This window comes from Danio rerio, chromosome 19 (genome assembly GCF_052040795.2).
Source record: "Danio rerio strain M-AB ecotype USA chromosome 19, GRCz13ab, whole genome shotgun sequence".
Classification (NCBI taxonomy): Eukaryota; Metazoa; Chordata; class Actinopteri; order Cypriniformes; family Danionidae; genus Danio; species Danio rerio.
In genome coordinates this window covers 5780709-5790000 of record NC_141039.2, presented here as the reverse complement: position 1 = coordinate 5790000, position 9292 = coordinate 5780709, and the positions used below count along the sequence as shown (strand labels likewise).

Here is a 9292-nt window from a genome sequence, read left to right as displayed (position 1 = left end):
TGTTATGTCCACATTATTCATTTCACTTTTTGTGTGTCGTGTATGAGCTTGCTCAGTGAGCATGAGCAAATGGGTCACGGTTTCATAGTGTTGTATTACACTTAGTTTTCTATTTCACACGACTTTTCAGAGCTCAAAAAAACATTTCTAACAGTCTCTCGCATCGCATCAGCTGTTAGCGAAAGTTATCATCCTCTCATTCAATATTCACCTGCTTTTTTTTTTTGCTTGTGTGAACATATTTATTTTTGTCAGTCGTGCTGCTTCTCGATTATAAGATGACATTTGCACCCATATTGGGCCCTCTTTATTGTCGAGATTATTTCCAACAAGCCAAAGTGGCTAGTGGGAGTGGCTGTCTTAACCGCCACAGCTGAAGTCTACCCGCATTTGGCAGGTTGGCGGGTGTTAATGTCAAGCCCTGTGTGTGTGTATATATATATATATATATATATATATATATATATATATATATATATATATATATATATATATATATATATATATATATATATATATAAAATCAATATATAAACCAATAATAAAGTACAATTTTAAAATATAATTCAAATTATTTATCCTTTATTTGAGATTCAAAAATAATAATAACATGCATACTATTTTGTCATATTACAAACACAAAGTATTTAACTGAAGAAAATATAAATTATAGAAATATATAACATTCGGGTTGATGAAAGTGTCTGAAGGGGGTCATGTTGAACATCTATGAACTTGCTTTCTACAGAAAAAAAAAACTTTACGTACTCTTCACATTGATTAATATATATATATATATATATATATATATATATATATATATATATATATATATATATATATATATATATATTATATATATATATATATTTATATATATATATATATATATATATATATATATATATATATATATATATATATATATATACATATACACATACACACATACACACACACACACACACACACACACACACACACACACACACACACACACACACACACACACCACACACACACACATACATACATGGTGAAATATATACATGTACATTTGTATATATACATGGTGAAAATAAAATGTAAATATAATATTTACAATCATATGTATATATGTAAACATTGAAAATAAAAGATATAATATTTTTAAAATTGAAATTATTTTTATTGTGTGTGTGTCTGTTGTAAATTATTCTCAATTAAATATCTCTTTCACAATTTTGGCATGATTTGACAAAGTTCTTGATCTATTGTCAAAGTTACACAATAAAATTGTTGAAGTGGTTATTACTGAATGATAAATACGGAAGTGGTTTATATTTACATCACAATTAAAAAGAAAATACCTAAGGATATTTTTAATCATTCATCTTTGCAGTGTATTTTTGGAAACCTGACTCTAGGACAAAGGTAAAACCCCACAATATACACAGCAAGACATGCTTTAGGTACTTAATGTATTATAATAAAGCATAGGTCTCAAATACAATTCCTGGAGGGCCACAGCTCTGCACAGTTTTGCTCCAACCCTTATTACACACAGCTGATCCAAGTTATCAAGGTGTTCAAGACTACTAGAGACGATTAAGCAGGTGTGAGATGAAGCTAAACTGTGCAAAACTGTGGCCCTCCAGGAATTGAGTTTGAGACCAATATAATAAAGCATGAAAGACCATTATGTTTAATGTATTTTTGGAATGAATTATTTACAGCTGATTTATTTTTGTTTCATGAATGAGGCCTTAAGTGTTTGTTTTTCACGTCTCCACTGATTGTCCTGTGTCCTCAAAACTAAATGAATCAAGCGTAATCACGCGCTTTACAATCAGTCCTCATAATTCAGCGCACAAATACACTGATCTCCCATTATGAAAGCAATCAGAAGTGTTTGTTTGTACTGGTTTTTCCTCACAATTGTGCTCTTTTTTTCTGTTTTGAGAATGTTGCTGTCTGTTTTACTTTCTCTGTCTTTAGGTAAGCGTTAGAGGATGATCTTACTGAAATGAGCTGCAATAGAATATTTGAATAGGGCTTCTTGAAAGCGTACAGATGGATGTGCACGGATCTGGTTGCCTATTGATGCCTGTTTGTGGCATTAAAACGTCATTATACGTTTCAGATGATGAAAACGATTATAATGAGCCACTTTTATGTTCATTTATATGCAGTTGTTCCAAAAAAGTACTCGTAATTTTACACTTCAGTCAGCTGGGATTAACACACTGACTGCTAGATTTACCTTTACGCATTTTGGTTTCCTCTTTAGAGAAGAGAAGTATTCCAGCAGATCAAATATGCAATAAAAAGGTCATATTTTGACGTTTTTTGTGATAGTATGTGACCTTTAGATGTCATCCCTTAATTATTTTTGCTCAGTCCAAGGTTTTTGCTTAGTCAGAGATGCATTTGTTCATCCACTCAAGTGTTTTTAGACCCCGACGCGTTCATGTTCAGCCGTATATGAGATCACTGTGTGTGTTTTTTGTTTTAGGGAGATGTTAATATTTCACATTGCACCTGATGTTAAGGGGTGGGTGATATGGCCGAAGTTATCTAGCACAGTGTGAGTAATTTTACTTCACTGTAATAATATATTTCACAATCTAGTTATTTAACACAACGCTTGCATTGACTGGGGAAAGTCCTTCCTACAATGTCTGGTAAATGACAATTTGATAAAGCCGTTACAGAGGAAACCGCTATTTCTTTATACACAAATGCGCCTCCTGCTGGCAGAGAGTCGATTTGCATACACAAACGCACACACACAAATATGCCGGCCCAGTTTCACAAACAGGGCTTAGATTAAGTCAGGACTAAGGCTTAGTTAAATTAGGCTATTTAAGCTACATTAATAAAAATGGCCTTAGAAAAATATATTACTGGTGTGCACCCAAGACAAAAAATAACACTGGCATAATTTAAGACACCTCACCGCAAGTTATTTTGAGTTGAGACCGCTCAAATATGCAGTTTAATCTTGACTAGCCTTAAACCTTGTTTGTGAAACCGGAGGATAATGTAAGTCTGTTGAAAACAGTGAATCTTGTATATGGAGATTTAAATATGTATACAAAAATTTCACTCAGCCTTACATCATGCGGCTGCAGTTAGCCACGCCCACAAATTTACATACTGTTATATACACAGAATTTAATAAATCGATTATGGTTGTCAATTAAAATCACGATAACGATATGCACCCTGATAGCAAACATACATCTGAAACATGTATTTTAATGATCGTTTGGTTTTTGTTCAAAGGTCTGAAAAACATCTAAAAAAGGTCTGCTTTACAAACATTTATAATTTGAAACATCATTCAAATGTCTATGAATACATCATTCAAATGTCTATTTAATGTCCGTAAACGTCTTTGTGATGTGTGTGTGTGTGTGCTAGGCCTACCCTCATATCATCCAGACCTATATATATATATATGACTTCAACACACACATAGTTGAAGTCAGAAATATTAGCCCCCTTTTATTTATTTATTTATTTTTTAATATGTGCCAACTGATGTTTAACAGAGAAAGGAAATTTTCACAGTATTGCTGATAAAATTTTTTCTTCTAAAGAAAGTCATTGTTTTATTTTGGCTAGAAAAAAAGTAGTTATTAATTTTGTTTAAGTTATTAAAAACAAAATTATTAGCCCCTTTAAGCAATTGTTTTTTTCGACTGTCTACAGAACAAACCATTGTTATACAATAACTTGCCTAATTACCCTAACCTGCCTAGTTAACCTAATTAACCTAGTTAAGCCTTTAAATGTCACTTTAAGCTGTATTGAAGTGTCTTGAAAAATATCTCGTCAAATAATATTTACTGTCATCACGGCAAAGATAAAATAAATCAGTTATTAGAAATGAGTTATTAAAACTATTATGATTAGAAATGTACTGAAAAACATCTTCTAGGCTAATAGGCTAATAATTCAGTGGGGCTAATAATTCTGACTTTAACTGTACATCTGAAACATGTATTATGAAGATTATTTCTCTTCAAAGGTCTGATAAACGTCTTAAAAACGTCTGCTGTAGGAACGTTCAACATTGAAACATTGTAAATGCATATTCAAAACGTCCATTTAACGTCCGGAAATTTACATCTGATGGATGTTCGCAGATGAGCAAACGCTTTAAAAATGCACGTTTCTGATGTAACCAGAAAAACATCAAATAGACCTCTCCATGATGTATGTGCTCATACATGCTTCACATTTTATGCATATTTATTATTTTAAAAAATTCGGTCTGGTTTACATTAGTCTGATCATTTGTCAGCATCAGCTTCGAGACAATGCTTATAAACAGGATGCTGAATTTAGTTGAACTACAATCTTCAGGTGCCAGAAATATCCAGCATTAGGCTGTTGATAACATGTCTAGGTCATATTTTAGCCCTCAAATATGTAACAATTTTGTGTATATACAGAAGTGTATATACAAGCTATTTAAAAGGACAGTTTACTCAAAAATCTACTCACTACACTGAAAAAATATATATTTCTGCAAAATTGTTGCAAACAATTGAGATGGGTTGAATTTAAACAATCAAATTCAATTTACTTAATTTGTTTAAATTCAGCCCAAATACATTTTTTTACAACCACTTAATGCAAAAAATAAAATAAATAAATAAATTGTCAATCGATGGTATCATATGAATAATTTTTATAGTGTATTTACTCTCCCTGAAATAGATCCAGACCTTCAAAATAAGATATTTTAAGCATACTAGAAACATTTGACCTTCTTAGAAAAAACTATTATCAACATTTTTCAAAATATCCTCTTTTGTGTTCAACAGAAAAAGTAACTCAAATAGATTTAAAACCGTTTAAGGGTTGAGTAAATTATCATTTAAAATATTTGGGTGAACTAACCATTTTAAGAGATAATTTACACAACAATTTCAACTAAAGACTTTAAAAAAAAATTTAAGACTATTTAAAAAAAATAATAAAAAAAAAATTTTAAAAAAAATTTAAAAAAAAATTCCAAACGTTTCAGTCGTTGACACAGCAGTGCAATTCAGGAGGCAAAAATGCCATTTTCTGGAAACAAGTTTCAAAGTCGATGCTTTTGTAAAGCGTTTTGTAAGAGATTTTATAAAATCGTCGATGTCGTATGACATGTGCATTGTATAGACATGTATAGACGTGCGCAATTAAATATTTGTATATATCAAAGTGGATATATAAAATGATTGTCTTTGTTTGTAGGAGAAGCTTCAAAAAATGTGAATTAATGGCTTTTTTTTAGTACATTGTTGCGTAGATGCATCAGTAATAATGGTATTATGGGGTTTTTATATACACGGGTTAAGTCAGAATTATTAGCCCCCCTTTGAATTATTTTTTTTTTTTTGTATTTAAATTTTTCCCAAATGACGTTTAACAGAGAAAGGAAATGTTCACAGTATGTCTGATAATATTTTTTTCTTCTGGAGAAAGTCTTGTTTTATTTTGGCTAGAATAAAAGCAGTTTTAATAGTCAAAAGTATTAGCCCCTTTAGCTATATATTTTTTCAATAGTCTACAGCAGTGGTTCTCAAACTGTGGTACGTGTACCACTAGTGGTACGCGGGCTTCCTTAGTGGTACACGGAGTTGTAGCTGCTTTACTGGGCCTACTACACTACTGTATTTTTAAAACTGCTCATTTTGGTGGGACTTGGAGAAAGTATTTTTTTCTAACGTGGTACTTGATGAAAAAAGTTTGAGAACCACTGGTCTACAGAACAAACCATCGTTATACAATAACTTAATTACCCCAACCTACCTAGTTAACCTAATTAAACTAGTTAAGCCTTTAAATGTCACTTTAAGCTGTATTGAAGTCTTGAAAAAATCTAGTGCAATTTTATTTACTGTCATCATAGCAAAGATAAAATAAATCAGTTATTAGAAATGAGTTATTAAAACTATTATGTTTAGAAATGTGTTGAAGAAATCTTCTCTCTGTTAAACAGAAATTGAAGAAAAAATAAACAGGGGCTAACAATTTTGACTTCAGCTGTACGCTTCTTTGATTTTAAGACAAAATATGACATGTTCGTTATATATTTCATTAGTTTTACAAACTGGTCATAACTTAATAGGCTGCATCATATAACTGAGGTCTTGCACACACACTGTTACATTGAGCGATTACATGTCGGCTGTTTTCACTTCTTAAAAAACATTTCATCATCATGTTATCCCTTCAGAATTTACATTTGGGATTCTTGGGATCCAATAAGATTGTTCCATTTGTTACTAAAGACCTCATCATACATGTAGTCGAGTTGAGGACCATTTCCTGATGTTTTCTTCTTATTTTTTTCTGAGACTTGTCATTTGGATAGACATGCTTCTTTTTTTAAATCCCATTTTCCGCTTTTAGAGATGCAGATATGTTGATTAACGAGAATAAATAATAAGCGGAATATTCTCTTGTCATTTATTAATGTCGCAGTCACTTTAGTTACACTTTCATTACGCTATGACAGATCATATGCGCTTGTTAAATCAAGCCTGTAAATGATATTGCACACGTCAAGGGTTGTTTTACACCAGAAAGGCCACAAAACACTGATATAGTTTCTTTATAGCTGACAAATCCCTAAATAATACTGATATCTCTATGAAAAATAATGCTTTTTTGATGTTACGTTCCCCCAAAAATACTGTTTCTGTTCCCACATATAGTTGCGTGGTTAATTTGTTGGATTTTACCTCAGTTTTGCCGCCTAAACGCCGGTGTTTCTCATTCTATCTCTCTGTCATTCTCTCACACACACACAAACACACACACACACACACAAACACAAACACACACACACACACATCTCAATCAACACAGCTTGTTATCAGTGAGTGTGTGACTGATTTCGGGACACATTTACAATCTGGGGGTCACAGTTTGAGACGGTAAATCGGGTGATCAAGGCGACGCGGATGAAACCATTTTAATCCTTGGGGATTCACAAAGACTGTACTTTTGATTTTGAATTTTAGTTTTTATTTTTGTTTTATACAATTAACCAATATAAATGGATATGGCAGTATGAATAAATATATTACTATATATTATTAAGAGCTGTGTGATCTTCTGTTATTGTTTGTATTAATGTACGTCCCTCGACTTTTCAACATTGAGCTGCTGTCGTTGGGTTGACATGGAGTTTCAGAGACAATAAAAGATGTTTTTGAATCGATCTCCAGAGTTTCTAATTCAAACGGATGGTATTTGTCATAGTTCTGGATGTTTTTCTTTGCTATGAAAATGACTCGTGCTGCTTTCGAGCTATCAGAAATGTTGTTCTTTTGTGGCGTTTAAGTGTTTGAAAAAAGAGTAAAATGAAACGTCCCATTTGCTTTAAACCACAGTCAACCACGTTCATAGAGGACCACCAGCACTGCATGTTTTAGATGTCTTTCCAGTCTGCTAAACAAGTGGTGGTGGGGTTGGTGGGGGGGTCGCTTGGGGATTTTCAAAAATCAAATTAATTTTATTAAACTTCTAGAATTACCGTATTTTATCCATAACCATAACCAACAGAAGAATCAAATAGTTATTAGTTACATTCAAAAACGCAATGCAAATAAAAACCATCAGCCTTTCCATTTTCTGCGACCCCAGAGGTGATGTAATATTAAAGACACAGCACATTGGTTTTAAGGCTCTAGGTTAAACTTTCTGACATCTTTACGCCACTCGTGTACATTAAACCAGTGGTTCTCAAAGTGGGGGTCGGGACCCCCCGAGGGGTCGAGGAACAATAAAAGGGGGTCGCCTGGTGATTTCCAAAAATCTATTTATTTTTATTAATAACAATTACCATATTTTATCCATAACCTAGAAAAAAATAGTAATTTATAGTTACTATATACTACTTTATAAAGTTACTATAGTAGCTAAAAGTTACTAGTTCTATTTAATTGCGATTGCTGGGGTGTTTACATTATATTAAAGACACAGCATAGCTTCAGATGCAGGAGATTGATATTATAACACACCTGGTGTTATAATATCAATCTGCTGCATCTAAAGCTATGCTTTCTGGGCCATTTACGGCACTAACATACATAAACAAATCTACGAAAAATAGACTTTGGTCTATTGGTGTGTGTGCACCATTGCATGCAAAGTTTTTGTATTTATAACCACCTCAGAGGATGCCACTGGCATTGTTATTTTGGGGTCGCGAGCTGAAAAGTTTGAGAACCCCTGCATTAAACAAAAATACAGGCCACAACTGAACATTTACTGCGTTTATACATTACTTTGACCAGCAGGTGTCGTCAGCGTGCAGTGTTTCGCTTCAGGTTCAGTTCATCTCAGCTGGAACTTTGAAAAGATTCATTTCTCCTACTCATTTTGTGGCAGAATTAGCGAAGCCCCTTCTGTTTACGTTCTGGGGGGCTGGACGCATGCTTTTGTCATCAATTAGACACTCTTGTTTGCCAAACGGATTTTTTACACACGATTTAAAGCAAAGCGAAAGGCTGGCTTTTGGATGCGTTTTTAATTCAAACATATACGCATAATTAATGATAATAACATCTAATGATGTCGATCTTAGCGGGGGTTTTTTTTTTCAAACACAACTAATTCCGTCACATATTTATTTTTTCTTCTATAAATAGTGATAATTAAACATATTACTGACCATTTAACTGTATATTTACAATAAAACAGCTCCAAATAAACATATTTGGTAATCTAAGGGATTTTTTAACCGAGCGAGGGGTCTCTTATGGTGGGCATATCCCTTATTTTCACATCCCAATGTTGACAGGTATGATATAAATCACATAGACTGTAATAAACTAAAAATAATATTTACTTTTCAGCTTAGTCCCTTTATTAATCTGGGGTCGCCACAGCAGAATGAACCACCAACTTTTCCAGCATATTTTTTATGCAGCGGATGCCCTTCCAGAGGCCATCCAACACCGGGAAACACATAATGATATGAATAATACTCTGTATGTAAACTTGACTTTCAAGTTATAACAATTTCTCAAAAAATATCTCTCTCATTATTCTGCTATTAAGCATACCAGAAACACATTTGATAATCCTAACTTACCTAAAAGACAAAAAGTTTAACTCATTTAATAACTGATTTATTTGATCTTTGCCATGATGACAGTATAAGTAATGTTTGACTAGATATTTTTCAAAACACTTATATACAGCTTAAAGTGTCATTTAAAGGTTTAACTAGGTTAATTAGTATAACTAGGCAGGTTATTGTATAAGGATGGTTTATATGTATATATATTTATATGTATAT

The 9292-nt window shown here is 32.6% G+C and overlaps 1 long non-coding RNA gene across 1 annotated transcript; it reads left to right on the top strand.

Moving 5' to 3' along the window:
- Positions 1 to 4992: 4992 nt before the first annotated feature.
- LOC147832434 (uncharacterized) lies at positions 4993 to 7207 on the top strand. Its single transcript, XR_015516405.1, has 3 exons — positions 4993 to 5553; positions 5749 to 6286; positions 6524 to 7207. It is a non-coding gene; the product is annotated as an uncharacterized LOC147832434 (long non-coding RNA).
- Positions 7208 to 9292: the final 2085 nt, after the last annotated feature.